Genomic DNA, 19,642 nt, shown 5'->3' on the forward strand with positions numbered 1-19,642 from the left:
GGTTCCAAACACTTGGCTTATCGAAGAGGAATCCCTGTCTTAAATTTTAAGCAAATCGCACCATAAATAAGAGTTTTTGAATAGCTCTGCCACTGGCCTACTTCCAAAAAGAAAGAAACGTTTTTCCAATATTAAGCTTGTCAAGGGAGTACCCCTGTACAAACATTTTCGCAAATCGTACCATTAATTATTTTCTTTAGAAGAGGTCGTCACTTGGTTCACTTCCCGGTAGGATAAGAAAGAAAGTGGACCCGATAAGAAGTGCAAAGCATCCTCAAATCCGATTAAACACACACACACAATTGCATCGCAATCGGTCTAGCCGTTTAGGAGTAGTTTAGTCACAAACACGCGTACAGAAGATATTTATGTTCTAAGATTTCTTGTTTACCTCTTCAGTCTCAAACGACACAACTGGAGAAAGTGGCAGGCCCGCCAGAAATCCGCACTCATGCTGTAACGGGATATCCCCTTATAACGCCTGAGCCTCATTTACATGACAATGGGTGTTTAAGGTAACATCAAAGTATTTAAAATAATCGAAAATGTTTTTTTTCGATGAGCTCTTGTTCTTGTATTTTTTCAAGTTTGCATTTATTTTTGTTCACATTTCATCACAGGCAGACTAAAGCGAATTCATTACAGGTGGTGTTATCCCATCAGCTGATTGCTCCTTCTTGATAATTTTCCATACAGCGTCTTGTACTACAACATGCCAGTTAATCGAAATCAATGAAAATTTTCTTTTGACTTGACATTCTTCCGCACGGCGAATTGGTTGAATTTCCTTTGCCACCACCTAGTATAGATTCGCTTTGGCGTTGATTGAACTTCGGGAAGGCAAAGCAACGGCGAATTGAAGTAATTATCCTGAATACACGCAAAAAACCGGGCCTTATTTCTGCGGGCCTTTTGTACCAATTTTTGTCTGTACAGTTATTGCAGACGGAAAATTATTAGGTTTTTCGAATAACAAACACAGATTCATAAATTATAACAGCTGTTGGATTAGCTCACATTATCTAATCGCGTGAGATTAAGTATATTTAGAGCGACAAAACAAACATATTACCCCCGCCACGGTAATGCCAAGATTGTGATTTTACTATGGGTGTATTGCGATTAGCGAAAAGGAAAATTATTAAACAATTAGGTCTAAAGGAAATTTATTTTGTATAATTAATGAAGTTTTATATGAGTAAGTGTTAACATATTGGATTTGTGCACGTGTACAAGACATCAAGTTAGTCCAATCTTGATGGCATCATAAAATTTCAAAATAAGTTGATTTAAAGCTATCCAGTAATGACTTTGTTATCGTAGAAGGTCACTTCAGTATTTTTATACTCAGCGTGCTTTGCACACAGAGCATATTAACTTTGATTGGATAGCGATTAGTTGTACAATTAGTTGTAAAGGAATCGAGATGGATATAAACTTCCATAACACGATAAATTGAGCAAATATTGAGATATCTTCTCCAAAGACGGGCTTATCTTTACCCAGAACAGATTGGTATTAAAAATGAGCGAAATCGGACGATAACCACGCCCACTTTTTACATATATGTATATATATGTATACAATTTTGGAAAAAACAAAATACCTGATTATTAAGTAAGTAATACACCTATAACGTTGAAATTTGAAGTTGAGACTCCTAATAAAAATTCGAAAAACTGCTTGAAATGGGCGGGGCACCACCCACTTCTGATAAAATCAATTTTACAAATATTATGAATTAAAAGCCGTTAAACCAATCATTACAAAATTCGATGGAGAGTGCCTTTACTATAAAGAATGCTACGAAGAAAAATTAACGTAATCAGTTTACAACCACGCCCACTTTTATATAAAAGGTTTTTTAAAAGGGTCATGGATGAATACAAATAAGCTATCTTTGCAAAAAAGAGCTGCTTATCAATGGGGTTTCATTTCCCAAATGGATTTATAACAAGAAGAAGAAAAAATTCTAATTTTTGAAAATGGGCTCCTTTTTTTGACCAAGTATTTTTCTATTATCGTAACAATATTTTGTGCACATATTTCGCTTATAGCACGAAATATTTCTAGTAAAAATAGAAGGGATCGGTTGAAGAGCACGCCCTCTTTTATATATAAAGGATGTTTAAAAGGGCCGTAGACAAGAATAATAAGCTATTTCTTAGCGGAAAATAGTTCTGTATCAATGATATTTCACTTACCAAGTTTTGTTGTTAGATGAAATTGGGAGACATTTTTTTTAATGGGCGGTGCCACGCCCCTATTTCGATCAAGCATCACACAACATTTCTAAAGCCTCACGAAAAAATCCCTTGTAACAAAATTCAAAAAAGTAATTTATCTGAAATGAACTGTACAATTGAAACTTACGCTGAGTATATAATGTTCGGTTACACCCGAACTTAGACACCCTTACTTGTTCTATCGTAACATTGATCTTCAATCGATTTTTAAAGGAGTGGAAGCACAAGATGACTTAGAGGGATGTTATTTGGGTATCTCACTAAATGTCGGCTGTTAGTTCGAAAGCGCTCCACCTAAAAGTTTGTTTGAACCGTTGATCCAAACTGTTATTCCTTTTATAATAAAAGTCATGCAGAAAAAATTATATTCAGAATTATATTTTTTTAGTACGAAAGAAGTTATGAAACTTAAACTTTTATTTTATATTCCGAAAAATTTGGTTAAATCTGGGCTTTTATTTTTAAGGAAATAATAAAACTCGGCCCTTTCTTCTTTCATACAGAATCCTTATTTCAGCAGAAAGCGGTGTATCAAATTTCAAGGCAATATCTCAATTGGATCAAACTTCATGGCGAAAAAACTGGTGCTAGAGTCCCATGGAAGCGTAGAAGTATAAATCTATGAGAGTTGGTTAAAGTTTTTCTATGATAATAAAGTTCTGGCGGACGTAACAAAAACTTTCAAGCAACCATTAATGTTTAAAATCTAGACATTTAGAAAAATGTATTGGCAGAACATTCGTTTCAATCGGATGAGCCCTTGAAGAGATATAGGGTAGGACTTTAATTTGTCGTTAAAAGAAAAAAGTCCGAAAACTAAAAATGATGGATGATTCGGTATGAAAAGACTATGGGTATCATCGGGATACCATAAACTTTCGTCTAGGAAAATTTTTGGAACACTATTCAAATGGGTCCCTGGTTTAAAGAGACCCCAATTCCAGATTTTGTTTCAAAAACTACCTACCTCAGCTCAAAATAAAATGTGGGTGTCGCCGCTTTTGACGCTATGCACCGAAAAATATACTCCATTACTATACAAATGCCGGTAAGCGTTGTGTTAATACGCTAAAATTACTTCCTGATTTTTGAGAATTTTTTTCCAGCAGGTCTGCATTTTTCAGTCAGATGTAGGAACAGCGGGTTGAATGAGGAAACGATTGAGCACGTTTTGTGCTCAACAAAATTGGCAATCATACAATCCATTGTCGGTTTGGTTTTAAAAGCTATTAAAAACAGAAGTGTCTACAAGTTTCTATTTTTTTTTTTTTAATTTTAATCAATTTGGCTTTGTTTTGAAAAATTTTATAATTTTTGACTTATTAATCAGTTAAGTTTAAAATTTGGACCATATGCAATTAAAAAACGCAGCAGTACATTTAAAAAATAGTTTTAACCGATAAATGGTTAAAAATTTAGCTGTATTTAATTAGCGAGACGTGCTCATATTACTTTATACAATAGCTTTTGCTATTGATATATTTACAAACGCGATGGTTATTAGGACATGTTTCCGAAGTTCTCTTCTTCATCAGCTGCTTCTCGGGAGCTGAGTATTGAACTCGAAATCTCCAACATTCATACTTTATACTAGTGTAAAGGCAGATGCCTTTATCTACTCAGCCATATAATTTTTTAAAAATTTAGCCTAAAATTTTATGTCCTACATACTTTATTTATGTACGTACATATTAGAGATATACGCCGCCCATAAACGCCGCCGCCGATTAGGGTCGTTTTTCGCACGCCGCCGCCGAATGTCAAAAATATCGGCACGGCGGTGGCGGCGGCGGCGTCCGGCGCGTTACTATATTTTCTACTCGTTTAAGACTGTTTAGGCCATTTATTGTTCATATAGAAAATTGGTCGGATATGGTCGAAAGTGGTGTCAACGGATGCGCATCACTGCCAGTGATAAGAAACTAGTTGCGAAATTTAACTCTTTCTAACTGTTCAAAAGTTATTTAAAAAAACAGGCGCTTTCGATGTCAGCTTAACACGGACTTTGCAACATCCAATTAACCAAGTTATTAAAACAAAACACTATAATAGAAAAGTTATATATCTAATAAATTATATAATAATATATGCTCACTTTGCATATTTTTTTCAAAAAACTAATTATGAATACTGAATTCAAATAAAATGACCCAAGGCGAACATGTTTTCAAATTGTCCTCAAGTTGTTAAAAAAAGCAAATTAACTAAAAAAAGGTGCCGATTTAAACAAAATTTATATTGCGGTTGGCTGAAAGAATAAGCGAAATCAGTGACGCAAAGTCCTTTAGTAGGTTCTAGGGGCATACACACTCCTTTGAAATGATTCTTACCTCATACTTAAGTTCAGGATATATGTATGTACGTATAAGGGTTTGAAAAATCACTTGGGCTTACATTCAAACATCTGTTGTCTATTTGCGAAACTATACAAAAGGGTCTGAAATGTTAATTTTGATTTTCACACTTAATCCTGCAACACCTAAGTCTCCCGGTTTGAGATTTCCTGAAGTTGGCGGGCCTATCCAAAACTAGTCCCTTGGAGTGAATCACATTGATTATAGCCTATCAACCAAGTTTAAATATCACCTACACGTTGCGGCTCCTTTTACAAATGTGAATATGTAGGCACATATATTTGCCAGGTGAGGCTTTGTCCTTCGCAAGACCACTCAAAGTGGTGAAGGAAAAGCTTTCCCAAGACAGTCGAACTAAGGACCGTGTGTTCTACTAACCTAACGTAGTGGACAGTCGAACTAGTCTGAAAACTGAAACTACGCGGTCATCCACAATGAGCTCTTATATCATAAGGCCGGAAAAGAGAAGTTAACATCTTTCAACTTAAAATCGGTCGACTTTCACTCTAAAATATCATTTTGATTTAACGAAGACTATTGAAATCAATGTTGTGAACACAAACGTCTGCAAACTTTGGTCTACATTTTAAAAATTTTATCCAGGGTCCTTGTAAAATTTTAATTATGTAGATGCGCCGAAGATTATACGATTTTCACCCATTACGCAATGACATCCACTTAGACTGCTTATGATTTCGAGGGCGGCATCTTTGGCTGAATAGTCATTCCCTAACGTTTCAAGGTGTTTCTCTGGTGTAGCTCGGCAGCATAGCGCGACAAAAGCATCCGTTTGAAAGTCTTTGGAGCTAAACCTAGAGCTTCTAGGAAAGTGACGTCAACGAAGGTATGAGTTCGAAGTAGCAGTCCTATAGCTTCTGTGCTGGTATATGGTGTGAGGGTCAGGAGACGTGGTAGAGACTGGTGGTCGGGATTGCTACTGTTCGCACATCTGGAATAGCTCTTAAAAACAGCCGAAACAACTGGAGAAACTGTACAACTGGAAACAACTTTACCACGAGAGTCATGAGTGTTATAAGACCATTAATAGCAACCGTAAGTCGCCTTTGTGCGTGGCCGCCAAGGAGCCACAAATGATTTAAAGGAATTGTGAACGCGACGATTATTAGGACAAAAGCGTGACTATTTTATGTATCTCTATTTCTTTTCAGCAGTACCAATTCCAAAGACCGGGGTTAGGTTCGAAGCCTCTATGGGGTAAGCGAACGAGGGACAATCCCTCAGCAAAGAGCTACTCCTGAAAATTTTTGAACGGTCTGCGAGATCTTGAGGCAAAAACCCCGGATCTTTCTAAAATGGCCAACACGTTGATTTCCTGAAATACATACAAACAAAGCCTTTCCTAAATATTATTTATTTAAATAGAAAAATCAAGCTTTTCAAAGTAAGAACACCGGCGTAGGCCGGCGCGCCGCCCACGCCGGTATATAATAGAGCCTACGCCGCCGCTGCCGATAAGGTGATCGGCGTAAACCTCTAGTACATATGCCAAACCATTTTTTCTTTGCAAACTACTACATTTTGTTCATTTAATAAAGCAGAATTTCAATTTTATCTGTCTTAAGTGGCATATTTTGCGTCCACCGGCCAATTTTGTTCGTTTCCATGAGTTAAGATGAGTGCAGTGCAGGTGCGGTTAAGGCTTCATTATATTTCGACGACGAAGCATCTATGAAATGAATATTAAGAATGCGTACAATTGGGTATAACGATTATGATAGATTCCAATCGAACCGTTCCTCATTCTCTTGTTCGCCCGAGTTACATAAATATGGCGTGATTTCACATTAATTAAATATTACGGTAGGTTCGGGTTTGTTTATACTCAGTTGAGCAGAGCTCACAGAGTATATTAAGTTTGATTGGATAACGGTTGGTTGTACATATATAAAGGAATCGAGATAGATATAGACTTCCATATATCAAAATAATCAGGATCGAAAAAAAATTTGATTGAGCCATGTCCGTCCGTCCGTCCGTCCGTCCGTCCGTCCGTTAACACGATAACTTGAGTAAATTTTGAGGTATCTTGATGAAATTTGGTATGTAGATTCCTGGGAACTCATCTCAGATCGCTATTTAAAATGAACGATATCGGACTATAATCACGCCCACTTTTTCGATATCGAAAATTTCGAAAAACCGAAAAAATGCGATAATTCATTGCCAAAGGCGGTTAAAGCGATAAAACTTGGCAGATGGGTTGAAGTTATGACGCAGAATAGAAAATTAGTAAGATTTTGGACAATGGGCGTGGCACCGCCCACTTTTACAAGAAGGTAATTTAAAAGTTTTGCAAGCTGTAATTTGGCAGTCGTTGAAGATATCATGATGAAATTTGGCAGAAACGCTACTACTATTACTATATATGTGCTAAATAAAAATTAGCAAAATTGGATGAAGAACACGCCCACTTTTTAAAAAAATTTTTTTTTAAATTCAAATTTTAACAAAAAATTTAATATCTTTACTGTATATAAGTAAATTAAGTCAAAATTCAACTCCTGTAATGATATGATGCAACAAAATACAAAAATAAAAGAAAATTTCAAAATGGGCGTGGCTCCGCCCATTTTCATTTAGTTTGTCTAGAATACTTTTAATGCCATAAGTCGAACAAAAATTTACCAATCCTTCTCAAATTTGGTAGGGACATAGATTCTATGAAGGTAACAGTTCTCTGTGAAAATGGGCGAAATCGGTGGAAGCCACGCCCAGTTTTTATACACAGTCCACCGTCTGTCCTTCCGCTCGGCCGTTAACACAATAACTTGAGCATAAACCGATATATCTTTACTAAACTTAGCCCACCTACTTATCTGAACTCACTTTATCTTGGTATAAAAAATGGCCGAAATCCGACCATAACCACGCCCACTTTATCGATATCGAAAATTACGAAAAATGAAAAAAATGCCATTATTCTATACCAAATACGAAAAAAGGGTCGAAACATGGTAACTGGATTGATTTATTGACGCAAAATATAACTTTGGAAAAAACTTTGTAAAATGGGTGTGACACCTACCATATTAAGTAGAAGAAAATGAAAAAGTTCTACAAGGCGAAATCAACAGCCCTTGGAATCTTGGCAGGAATACTGTTAGTGGTATTGCATATATAAATAAATTAGCAGTACCCGACAGATGATTTTCTGGTCCACATTTTGGTCGATATTTTGGTCGATATCTCGAGAACACCTTCACATATACATCTAAGGGCCACTCGCTTTTAAAAGCCTCATTAATACCTTTAATTTGATATCAATATCGTACAAACACATTCTAGAGTCACCCCTGGCCCACCCTAATGGCGATATCTCGAAAAAGCGTCCACCTATAGACCTAATGCCCACTCCCTCTTAAAATGCTCAGTAACACCTTTCGTTTGATACCCATATCGTACAAACATTCTAGAGTCACCTCTGGCCCACCCTAATGGCGATATCTCGAAAAGGCGTCCACCTATAGACCTAATGTCCACTCCCTCTTAAAATGCTCAGTAACACCTTTCGTTTGATACCCATATCGTACAAACATTCTAGAGTCACCCCTGGCCCACCCTATTGGCGATGTCTCGAAAAGGCCTCCACCTATAGACCTAATGCCCACTCCCTCTTAAAATGCTCAGTAACACATTTCGTTTGATACCCATATCGTACAAACATTCTAGAGTCATCCCTGGCCCACCCTAATGGCGATATCTCGAAAAGGCGTCCACCTATAGACCTAATGCCCACTCCCTCTTAAAATGCTCAGTAACACCTTTCGTTTGATACCCATATCGTACAAACACATTCTAGCGTCACCCCTGGCCCACCCTAATGGCGATATCTCGAAAAGGCGTCCACCTATAGACCTAATGCCCACTCCCTCTTAAAATTCTCAGTAACACCTTTCGTTTGATACCCATATCGTACAAACACATTCTAGCGTCACCCGGGCCCACCCTAATGGCGATATCTCGAAAAGGCGTCCACCTATAGAACTAAGGATTACTCCCTTACTCACCCATATCGTACAAACATTCTAGAGTCACCCTTGGTCCACCTTTATGGCGATATCTCGAAAAGGCGTCCACCTATAGAACTAAGGATTACTCCCTTTTAAAATACTCATTACCACCTTTATTTTGATACCCATATCGTACAAACACATTCTAGAGTCACCCCTGGCCCACCCTAATGGCGATATCTCGAAAAGGCGTCCACCTATAGACCTAATGCCCACTCCCTCTTAAAATGCTCAGTAACACCTTTCGTTTGATACCCATATCGTACAAACACATTCTAGCGTCACCCTGGCCCACCCTAATGGCGATATCTCGAAAAGGCGTCCACCTATAGAACTAAGGATTACTCCCTTTTAAAATACTCATTACCACCTTTCATTTGATACCCATATCGTACAAACACATTCTAGAGTCACTCCTGGCCCACCCTAATGGCGATATCTCGAAAAGGCGTCCACCTATAGACCTAATGCCCACTCCCTCTTAAAATGCTCAGTAACACCTTTCGTTTGATACCCATATCGTACAAACATTATAGAGTCACCCCTGGCCCACACTAATGGCGATATCTCGAAAAGACGTCCACCTATAGACCTAATGCCCACTCCCTCTTAAAATGCTCAGTAACACCTTTCGTTTGATACCCATATCGTACAAACACATTCTAGAGTCACCCCTGGCCCACCCTAATGACGATATCTCGAAAAGGCGTCCACTTATAGACCTAATGCCCACTCCCTCTTAAAATGATCAATAACACCTTTCGTTTGATACCCACATCGTACAAACATTCTAGAGTCACCCCTGGCCCACCCTAATGGCAATATCTCGAAAAGGCGTCCACCTATAGACCTAATGCCCACTGCCTCTTAAAATGCTCAGTAACACCTTTCATTTGATTCCCATATCGTACAAACATATTCTAGAGTCCACCTTTATGACGATTTCTCGAAAAGGCGTTCACCTAAAGAACTAAAACCCATTCCCTTTTAAAATACTCATTACCGCCTTTCATTTGATACCCATATCGTACAAACACATTCTAGAGTCACCCCTGGTCCACCTTAATGGCGATATCTCGAAAAGGCGTCCACCGATAGACCTAAGGCCCACTCCCTCTTAAAATGCTCAGTAACACCTTTCATTTGATACCCATATCGTACAAACAAATTCTAGAGTCAGCCCTGGTCCACCTTTATGGCGATATCCCTAAATGGCGTCCATCCATAGAACTATGGCCTACTCTCTCTTAAAATACTCTTTAATACCTTCCATTTGATACACATGTCATACAACCACATTCCAGGGTTACCCTAGGTTCATTTTCCTACATGGTGATTTTCCTTATTTTGTCTCCATAGCTCTCAACTGAGTATGTAATGTTCGGTTACACCCGAACTTAGCCTTCCTTACTTGTTTTATTTTCGTTTCGGAAATTTTATGTGTCCTTACTCGTATACATATATCATATATATATTATTCAGATACTTTTAATCATCTGTTTGTATGTACATTTATTCAGATATATATTTTTTTCATTAGTCCGGAAGCATTGAAAGAGAAAATCGAGTCGTTCTTGCATCCCCTGCTACCCCCAAGAAAGCAACGTGTTGCTTCGATTTTTTTATTTAAACAATTTTGTTTTGCTTTCATATTCGCTTGTCCGCGTAAATGTTGCTTTAAAATGCTAGCACTTCTATAACCTGTTGCCTCGAACAAGGGCGGCTATGTTGCGCAACATGTCGCGTATGTTAGGGGGAAAACAAGCAACATGTAGCGATTTTATTGGATCTCACGTGTTTTTATTTTGCCGGTTTGTTTCCCACACATTTCTGTTTTCGGCCTCGCTTTCTTAATGTTGCTGGCGCTGTTGGGGCAAAGTCATCGGTTGTTTCAAGTATTGGCATGCCGTATTGTGCTCCACATCGTATAAGAAGCGCCAGTTTTCGTTTGTCGTTTATGTGGGACAGTGCTGTTGTCGCGTGAAGAACAGCGTGTTCAACCAAATAAATATTAGCCACGTTGGATATCAACCGAAAGTTAAAAGTCCAAATACGATAAAATGAATAGGTGGGAGTTCAATTGACAGAGAAACAAATGTGCATAGTTGTCGGTTATGTGTTTGTGTTATTGCTTATGCCGGTTGGCCGGAAATATCGTATGATTCAAATTCTTGAAAAACTTGTTCAAATTCAACGAAAAGTCTTTAGCAATTAAAATAAAACTATGCAGCGCTGTAATCAGTGACGACGTCAAGAGCCGGTCGAAGTGGAATTTGCGGGAATAACAAAAACAAACAAATATTTTTTAGCGAAATTTGTGCAAATGGCATAACATATGATTGTAATATTTTTCAATGTTTGAACATATGCATAAAGTTTTTATGTAAACACCTCTGCACATATCGCCGCCTTATTTTAAACAGATATAATTCAAAATTAAACTTTTTTGGGAAAACGTAAACAAAGTTCTAATTTTTCATAGCGTTCTTTTATAAAAATGAGTTTACAGTTATTCTAGGTTCGTTTGTTGTTTTTTTTTTTTTGTCTATTTGAGTGTTGTAAATGTCAACATAACTTCAGCAGTTAATATTGTAGGTGTGCCATAAAATTAAAAAAAATAATCAAAATTTTGAGTTACATCTGTTTACAATGAAACGTGCCAAAAATACATTTATATCTGGCTGTGAAAGTGTGAAAGTGCATCAAGGTTTTGTCAACGAAAATATAAGCTAACGAATGTACATATATGTAAATCAAATAAACATTTTCGTTGATATTTGTCTCAAATATTTTAACAGACCAATCATAATCAGAATTTTGTAAATACTTTTCTGCTGTGTTTGCCCCGCGCTTTTTGTAGAGGTGCGTTTTTTGTTTTGTTTGTGTTTAAAAAAGAATCACAATTTGTATACTCAGCTGAGCAGAACTCGCGTTGTGTTCGTATAACGGTACCCCGTAACGGCATAAACTAATCGAGATATAGACCTGGGCGAAAAAAGAAATTCATTTAGCCATGTCCGTCCGTCCGTCCGTCTGTCCGTAAACACGATAACTTGAGTAAATTTTGAGGTATCTTAATGAAATTTGGTATGTAAGTTCCTGGGCACTCTTCTCAGATCGCTATTTATGAACGAAATCGGACTATAAATACGCCCACTTTTTCGATATCGAAAAATTCGAAAAACCGAAAAAGTGCGATAATTCATTACCAAAGACGGATAAAGCGACGAAACTTGGTAGGTGGGTTGCCCTTATGACGCAGAATAGAAAATTAGCAAAATTTTGGACAATGAGCGTGGCAAAGCCCACTTTTAAAAGAAGGTAATTTAAAAGTTTTGCAAGCTGTAATTTGGCAGTTGAGTATGTAATGTTCGGTTACACCTGAACTTAGCCTTCCTTACTTGTTTGCTGTTGATTACGTTAGGGTGTATCTTATTTGGCCAATTTTTCCTCAAACTTGCAATCAGTGATTACAAAATAATTGTTATAGTTCAAAAAAAATAAACAAGTAAGGAAGGCTAAGTTCGGGTGTAACCGAACATTACATACTCAGCTGAGAGCTTTGGAGACAAAATAAAGGAAAACCACCATTTAGCAAAATGAAAATAGGGAAACCCCGGAATGTATTTGTATGACAAAATAAGGGAAAACCACCATTTAGCAAAATGAAAATAGGGAAACTCCGGAATGTGTTTGTATGATAGTTTGTATGATATAGGTTTCAAATGGAAGGTATTAAAGATTATTTTAAAAGGGAGTGGGCCATAGTTCTATAGGTGGACGCCATATTGCCACAATGTTGGATCAGGGGTGACTCTAGAATGTGTTTGTACGATATGGGTATCAAATGAAAGGTGTTAATGAGTATTTTAAAAGGGAGTGGGCCTTAGTTCTATAGGTGGACGCCTTTTCGAGATATAGACCAATATGTGGACCAGGGTGACCCAGAACATCATCTGTCGGGTACCGCTAATTTATTTATATATGTAATACCACGAACAGTATTCCTGCCAAGATTCCAAGGGCTTTTGATTTCGCCCTGCAGAACTTTTTCATTTTCTTTTACTTAATATGGTAAGTGTCACACTCATTTTACAAAGTTTTTTTCTAAAATTATATTTTGCGTCAATAAACCAATCCAGTACCATGTTTCATCTCCTTTTTCGTATTTGGTATAGAATTATGGCATTTTTTTCATTTTTCGTAATTTTCGATATCGAAAAAGTGGGCGTTGTCATGGTCGGATTTCGGCCATTTTTTATACCAAGATAAAGTGAGTTCACATAAGTACGTGAACTAAGTTTAGTAAAGATATATCGATTTTTGCTCTAGTTATCGTGTTAACGGCCAAGCGGAAGGACAGGCGGTCGACTGTGTATAAAAACTGGGCGTGGCTTCAACCGATTTCGCCCATTTTCACATGAAACAGTTATCGTCATAGAATCTATGCCCCTACCAAATTTCACAAGGATTGGTAAATTTGAGTTCGACTTATGGCATTAAAAGTATTCTAAACGAATTAAATGAAAAATGGCGGAGCCACGCCCATTTTGAAATTTTCTTTTCTTTTTTTTGTATTTTGTTGCACCATATCATTACTGGAGTTTAATGTTGACATAATTTACTTATATACTGTAAAGATATGAAATTTTTTGTTAAAATTTGACTTAAAAAAATTTTTTTTTTAAGTGGGCGTGTTCGTTATCCGATTTTGCTAATTTTTATTTAGCACACATATAGTAATAGGAGTAACGTTCCTGCCAAATTTCATCACGATATCTTCAACGACTGCCAAATTACAGCTTTGCGTCATAAGGTCAACGCACCTACCAAGTTTCATCGCTTTGTTCGTTTTTGATAGTGAATTATCGCACTTTTTCGGTTTTTCGAAATTTTCGATATCGAAAAAGTGGGCGTGGTTGTAGTCGTTCATTTTAAACAGCAATCTGAGATGAACGCCCAGGAACCTACATACCAAATTTCATCAAGATACCTCAAAATTTATCCAAGTTATCGTGTTTACGGACGGACGGACGGACGGACATGACTAAATGAATTTCTTTTTTTGCCCAGGTTATTTTGATATACAGAAGTCTATATCTATTTCGATTAGTTTATGCCGTTACGGATTACCGTTATGCGAACAAAGTTAATATAATCTGTGAGCTCTGCTCAGCTGAGTATAAAAACGAAAAAAAAAAATGTTTTTTGAGCGAAACAAGAAATTAAAAAAATGAGTATTATTTTTCGAGCCAAGTAAACAGTTAGGCTGACGACATAGTGGAAGAGAGAAGCGTTGCTTTAATATTAAGATAGAAAGCTATGAATATGATTTCTTATGGAAAATTGAAAAAGGTGTCACAGCGCCAGAAACATTTCAAGCTTGTCAAATATATGAAAATAAGGATTACTTCTCGCCTAGCATAGATTATAGCGATCCCTCTGCCATTAGATTTATTTTCCCGAGTGAAAAGTAAAGTTAAAAAATCTTTTTTAACAGCGATTCATAAAACAAACAATCAACTCGTAAGACCACTCACTACCTGTAGTTAAGCGTGGGGCAGTTGAGGGCGAGCAGTTTAATGTGAGTTATAAGGGAGTAATTTGATGTACTTATAGCTGTATGAGTCGTGGCACAGTGGATGACGTACCCGACTCAAACGCTTGGGGTTGCGGGTTCAAAGCCCAATGCAACCACGCATTTTTTAAATTTATAATTTCATAAACTGTTATTTTAATGGTCTGTATTTTATTTTCATTTAGCTTATGGTGTATTTCAAACACGGGACGATGCAAAGCATCGGTACGCCCTTATGTATTTAGTTTGGGGCGAGCATAGGGAACTCTGAGGTTTCGCTCTAATGAGCCACCTCATCTTCTATTTGAAGACCCCTTTAAAAATGTGATATGGAGGCGAGCACGGGGCTCTGAGGTATTGGCAACCCATTTTCTACTAGAAAAACCTCTCTCAAAGTGTGATGTGGAGGCGAGCATTGGCCTCTGAAGTATTGGCACCCCATCTTCTACTCGAAGAACCTCCTTTAAATTAAAAACTAAAACTATGTCTTTAGAATATTTCATAAGCCGGATGCTAATTTCAGCGCTTATGAAACAAACGAAAGAAAAAACTCATAGTTTAAGTCGCTTAAACAACCTGTAACACTTTTTTCCTGTCTTCCTATTTAGTTAGCGAAATAAAAAACAAAAAAAGGAATAATAGTTAATTTCTGAGCAAAGCAAAGAAATCTGAAAAAAAAATCATTGTATGAAACACAAAAAAATCAGAGTCCGTATCGTGTTATACGATCACGGATGAAAACCCAATTTAAATTAAATGATATGTATATGAACCTGTCAAGCTTTTCATAAAAATAATAACACATTATGAAACTTATAAGTACTTAAAGTCTATATTTCACGTATTACCTCAATCCTAAGCACAATTTCACTGCTATTACGGTTTAAAAAATTTAATTCGATACGGATCGTATAACACGATACGGGGCCACGAATATTTTATAGAGCATAATCAACAATCAGTTATTTTTAGAGCGAAAAATAAAACTAAAAAAATATATTTTTAAGCAGCGATTCTTATAATAAAACTTATAACTGATACGATGGCTGCCTGTAACAGTTATTTTCATTTACCTCCATGTATATGCAGTTCTAAATAAAATTGTCGACAATTAAAGCGAATTATTTTTAGCTCGTTTTTGAGATAACAGATGATCTATTCTGGGCTCTGTGAAAATATAAAATTCACAGTTCTTTCCCGCTTTCATAGCACTTTCGAAATGTTTTCATACCGGCGGCTGAGTGGAATATCACCCTATCTCGCCTGATAGTTTGAAGAGCGCCCTATCTCAGAATATTTTTCCAAATAAAAATTTGGATTGAGGTATGATCTACCTCAGCATTGGTGTAAAAACGCCCCATCTCAAAGTTCGGCTGAAGAACGCCCTGTTTTAGAGTTTTGTATTTGTTTATTAACACCTCCGTTCAAAATATGTATTTCAAATTCATGCTAAAATCGCAATTTTTTCAACAAATTCTGTGTACTTCAACTAAATAACGATATAGGTAAGATTATGATGTTAGGTGGTGGTAACTGCTCTCGTAGGGGAAGCTCACTTGGACAACATGAATATACCTTGTGATAAAACATTAAACTATAATAAAATAACGGGAACGTAGCTATAGCTACTTAGGGAATCATTGCGTAGCAACGATATAATTTCGAATGAGACCGATCTCAGTCTTGGATAAATCTTCCGGAGAGCCAAGTGAGTTCGAAATTCGACATACTTTCGTCTTGTTCTGGCAGAAGCTGGGCAATCAAGCATAAAGTGATTTGATGATCCGTGCGGCTACAGCAGGATGTGGTTTCAGTATATTGAGACATACCGTATGGAGGCCTATCCATGCAGGAGTGGACCACGGGTGGCCAGCGGAATCTTGGTATCTCTACCACCATCTTTATCCGGTTCAAATGTACCGATGCGGGATAAGAGATTGGGGTGAAGGTTGTACAGGGAGCAGTTATCGGCACACAATAGTCCGTACTGGGAAATGGAGAGTTGTTCAAAAAATTCTGCGATAATGCATTTTTGAAAATAATTTTGAAGTAATTCGTTCTTGATTTTTTTGGACGTTTTCCAAACGTCGCACGGTGGGGTATTTGATCAATCTAGCTGGCCAAAACTGAAGCAGTTATTTCTGTTAAAAAAGCAGTTTTCTCACTGTTATGAAAGGAAATGTTTGATAATAAATTCACGGTGTTCCGCGCAGAATTACTATGTGTATCAAACGAAAGTTATTTTACTCCGCATTTACATTGATACTTTTAAGTAGAGTTGCCACTTGGGGTTGCCACCTCACCTTTTTTATATTTCTTTGTATATCCACTACTATCTCGGAAAGGGCTTAACCGATTTGAAGCAAATTTGGTACATCGATATAGTATTATATTTCAAGACTTTTCACCTAGGTGTTGCCACTGAGGATGTTTTCACAAGGTTACCACCTTTTGCCAATAGGGGTATCAGTCTCTTACGAAATTGATTACCACTCAAAAAATTGCAGGTATGCGCAGCCGTTTTTGTTATTAAACTTTGAAACAAACACAAGCTTATGTATTACCAAAAAATTACTGACATGATATGCCATGAAAAAAGATATATCTTTTTGTCTGCAAGGTTTTTAAAAAATTTAATATTGAAAAGTAATAGTATTACAAGTAGAATAAAGCAGTTAAAACATGCGGTATAAAAAATCTAAAGCTGCCGGGCAACGCACAAATTTGCTTGATGGTTACCATAGCAACGGGTAGTTGTGTGCGTATCGGGCGATGTCGTGCTCACACGTATTTGTTGTCGGTTTCGGCCTGATGAAAATCAAAATTTTTAGATTTTTTCGCTTGACAGCTGGTCTATTTGATCGTGGCCGACGTGGTTGACAAGCATTAATGTGTTAGTTTTGCGAGAACGTGCAATGAGCAACTTCGCGGAAGAAAAAGATTTTACGTTGCGGTTTATTGAAACCTACGAATGCAAAGGTCGGATGGGAAAAAAAAATTGCCAAAAATCAGGTAATTTTTTAGTGTCTTAAGATTAGCATCATATTATATTAAAATTTAATAAGCTACAAAACTGCATACTCGAAAAAATTCTAAAAATTCTTAGAAGAAAGTTGAAAAATTTTTATGAAAATTCGCTAAATTTACAAGCAATAAAAAATCGTAATCCGATGACATGTTTACGTCTGCACGCTACGAATTTTCAATACAAATGGCGCTTGATGTTTTATGCTTGAGTGGTGGCCGGACAAGTGACAATCACCCGATACGAACACAACTACCCATGCTATGGTAACCATCAAGCAAATTTGTGCATTGCCCGGCAGCTTAACATATGAATTAAAAACACATTTACCTGTCCTAAAATAAAATGTAACTAGATTTGATTAAGGCTAAACAAGTGAAAAAGTATTTAGGTTAGAAGAGTATATTGCTTTTTAATCCAAAAATACATCAAACTGCACGCAATTTTTATACAACTTTAGATGTGCGCGGTTAGCTCCGTTGACGTTGCAGACGAGTTTTGGGGTGTGTATCCTATTCAGTGGACATCTAGGAACGCCACGGAATATATTTAAAAAAAAAAAAATTGGAATATTTTGAAAAATCGACTTTTGGCCAGCTAGATTGATCAAATACCCCACCGTGCGTCGTTAACAAAACGGTGATCAATATGACAACGACCTTTGGAATGAAATTAACCATTTTCATGTTTTGCCTGACTTGTTGAATCTGAGTTAAATACAAAAATTAATAATTTCTTTCTGCCATAGTGGAAACGAAAAGTAGTTCAAAACACAAACGGGAATCGAAAAATAAATAAATAAATAATCAACTTGGCGTCTCTTCGCACGAGGTTCTAGATATTCGCCACGATAACACAACCCAAAGCTCCCCATCTTTGGCTGACAAACGTAGATTACGATTGTCTCGGGAACGATTCGTTGTGACCACGTTAAAACTTGTGGTCTCCAGAGCCTCGCCTGCTAAGTAAACAAGATTCGCCACGCGTAGGTAAGGTTAAGAGTTGGGTCTGAGAAACTATAAATTGCGCAGGCAACCCCTTGAATTCCAAGAAGAATCATATAGAGCAATTTTTCTCCTTTCACCGGTATTGAAGACAATTGAAACTGTTATTCCTTTAAAGAATTGTCTTCATGCAGCGAAGGCCCAACCTACTGTACATACTGTTACAAATATGTGCGAAGGTATATACAGTAGGGTGGATCGATTTGTATGGACGAAAGTTAACCGATATCGCGCCATCGATTTTTCGATAGGATTTGGGCTCAGGAAAAAAAGTTCCACTACGCACACCCAAAAAAATTATTTTCGAGCCTGCGAAATTTAAATTGTTTGACTTTTTTCGACTTTGATTTTTAAGGTATTTTTCATGACCTACTAAAAAAATTTTCATATGTATACCCTGTCCGACCCAAAAATGTCCTCTAAAAACAGAGGTCATGAAAAGAACCTTAAAAATCAAAGTCGAAAAAAAGTCAAAAAAATGAAATTTCGCAGGCTCGAAAATTATTTTTTTGGGTATGCGTATTGGAACTTTTTTTCCTGAGCCAAAATCCTATCGAAAAATCGATGGCGCGATATCGGTTAATAAATCGACCCAGTCTAATATACAGGTTTGCGCATTTTTATTGTAATTTCATACACACAACGTTTGTTTTGTAAATAATTATGAGGTTAATTGTCGCGTAACATTTGCAATTTGTTTTTTTTTAATGTTGAAGAAAAAAAAAAATGATTTGTTCATATATTCAAAGTCCCCTTTTCATTGAAAAGATGCCAAGTGAAAAGCATAGTGCTAACGAAATGAATACCCTATAGGCATATTTTGGAATATATGTATGTCTGTATGCACATACGTTTTGGGATATAATAGTACAATACCCGGTTTTATGTATATGTATAAATGTACATTATGGTGGTTTTTATAAATCAAAAAAACGATTGTTTTCCGTCTCGTTCCTTCAAAATATTACATACAAATGAGACATAATAGTTAAAGTTTAGATTTTTACATAGTTCAACTTTGACGCATTTGACATAAACTGTGTTAGATGTCAGAAATGGAATTTGTCCAATGATGAAGAGGCATTGCCACCTTAACAACATTTATGTTTTGGAAAGTTTTATTTTTTTAAGGTGTATTTTATTCAACCATAAATAACAAATAAAAAAAATGTATATATTTGCGCGCTTTACCTCCGAGGAGATTAAGACCGAGCTTCTCTTGCAATTTGCGTCGTGCTCCTATCAATTTTCCCTAGAAATTGGTGGGATAGGACCTACAAACGGCATCTGTAAGGCAACGCCTGAGCAGAATAACACCCTTTCGGCTGCTAGTTCGAAAATATTAATACGGGCTATTAAGGCCTACGTTTTCAATTGAACTTTTATAATCAGAAGATTGAATAC

The 19,642-nt window shown here is 36.8% G+C and overlaps 1 protein-coding gene across 12 annotated transcripts in view; it reads left to right on the top strand.

Annotated features, from left to right (window-relative positions):
* The first annotated feature begins 10,551 nt into the window (after positions 1-10,551).
* Positions 10,552-19,642, top strand: part of LOC137244617 (uncharacterized) — a 213,466-nt gene continuing 204,375 nt past the window's right edge. For 4 of the 12 annotated variants that reach the window (XM_067773860.1, XM_067773861.1, XM_067773866.1 and 1 more), the window contains exon 1: positions 10,560-10,972. The gene's annotated coding sequence lies outside the window, so the exon portion shown is untranslated. Of the gene's footprint in view, positions 11,015-11,321; positions 11,494-19,642 lie in introns of all 12 variants that reach the window. The other 8 variants (XM_067773864.1, XM_067773873.1, XM_067773871.1 and 5 more) reach the window with 7 other exon arrangements.

The sequence above is a fragment of the Eurosta solidaginis genome, chromosome 3 (assembly GCF_040869045.1).
Source record: "Eurosta solidaginis isolate ZX-2024a chromosome 3, ASM4086904v1, whole genome shotgun sequence".
In the NCBI taxonomy this organism is placed as follows: domain Eukaryota; kingdom Metazoa; phylum Arthropoda; class Insecta; order Diptera; family Tephritidae; genus Eurosta; species Eurosta solidaginis.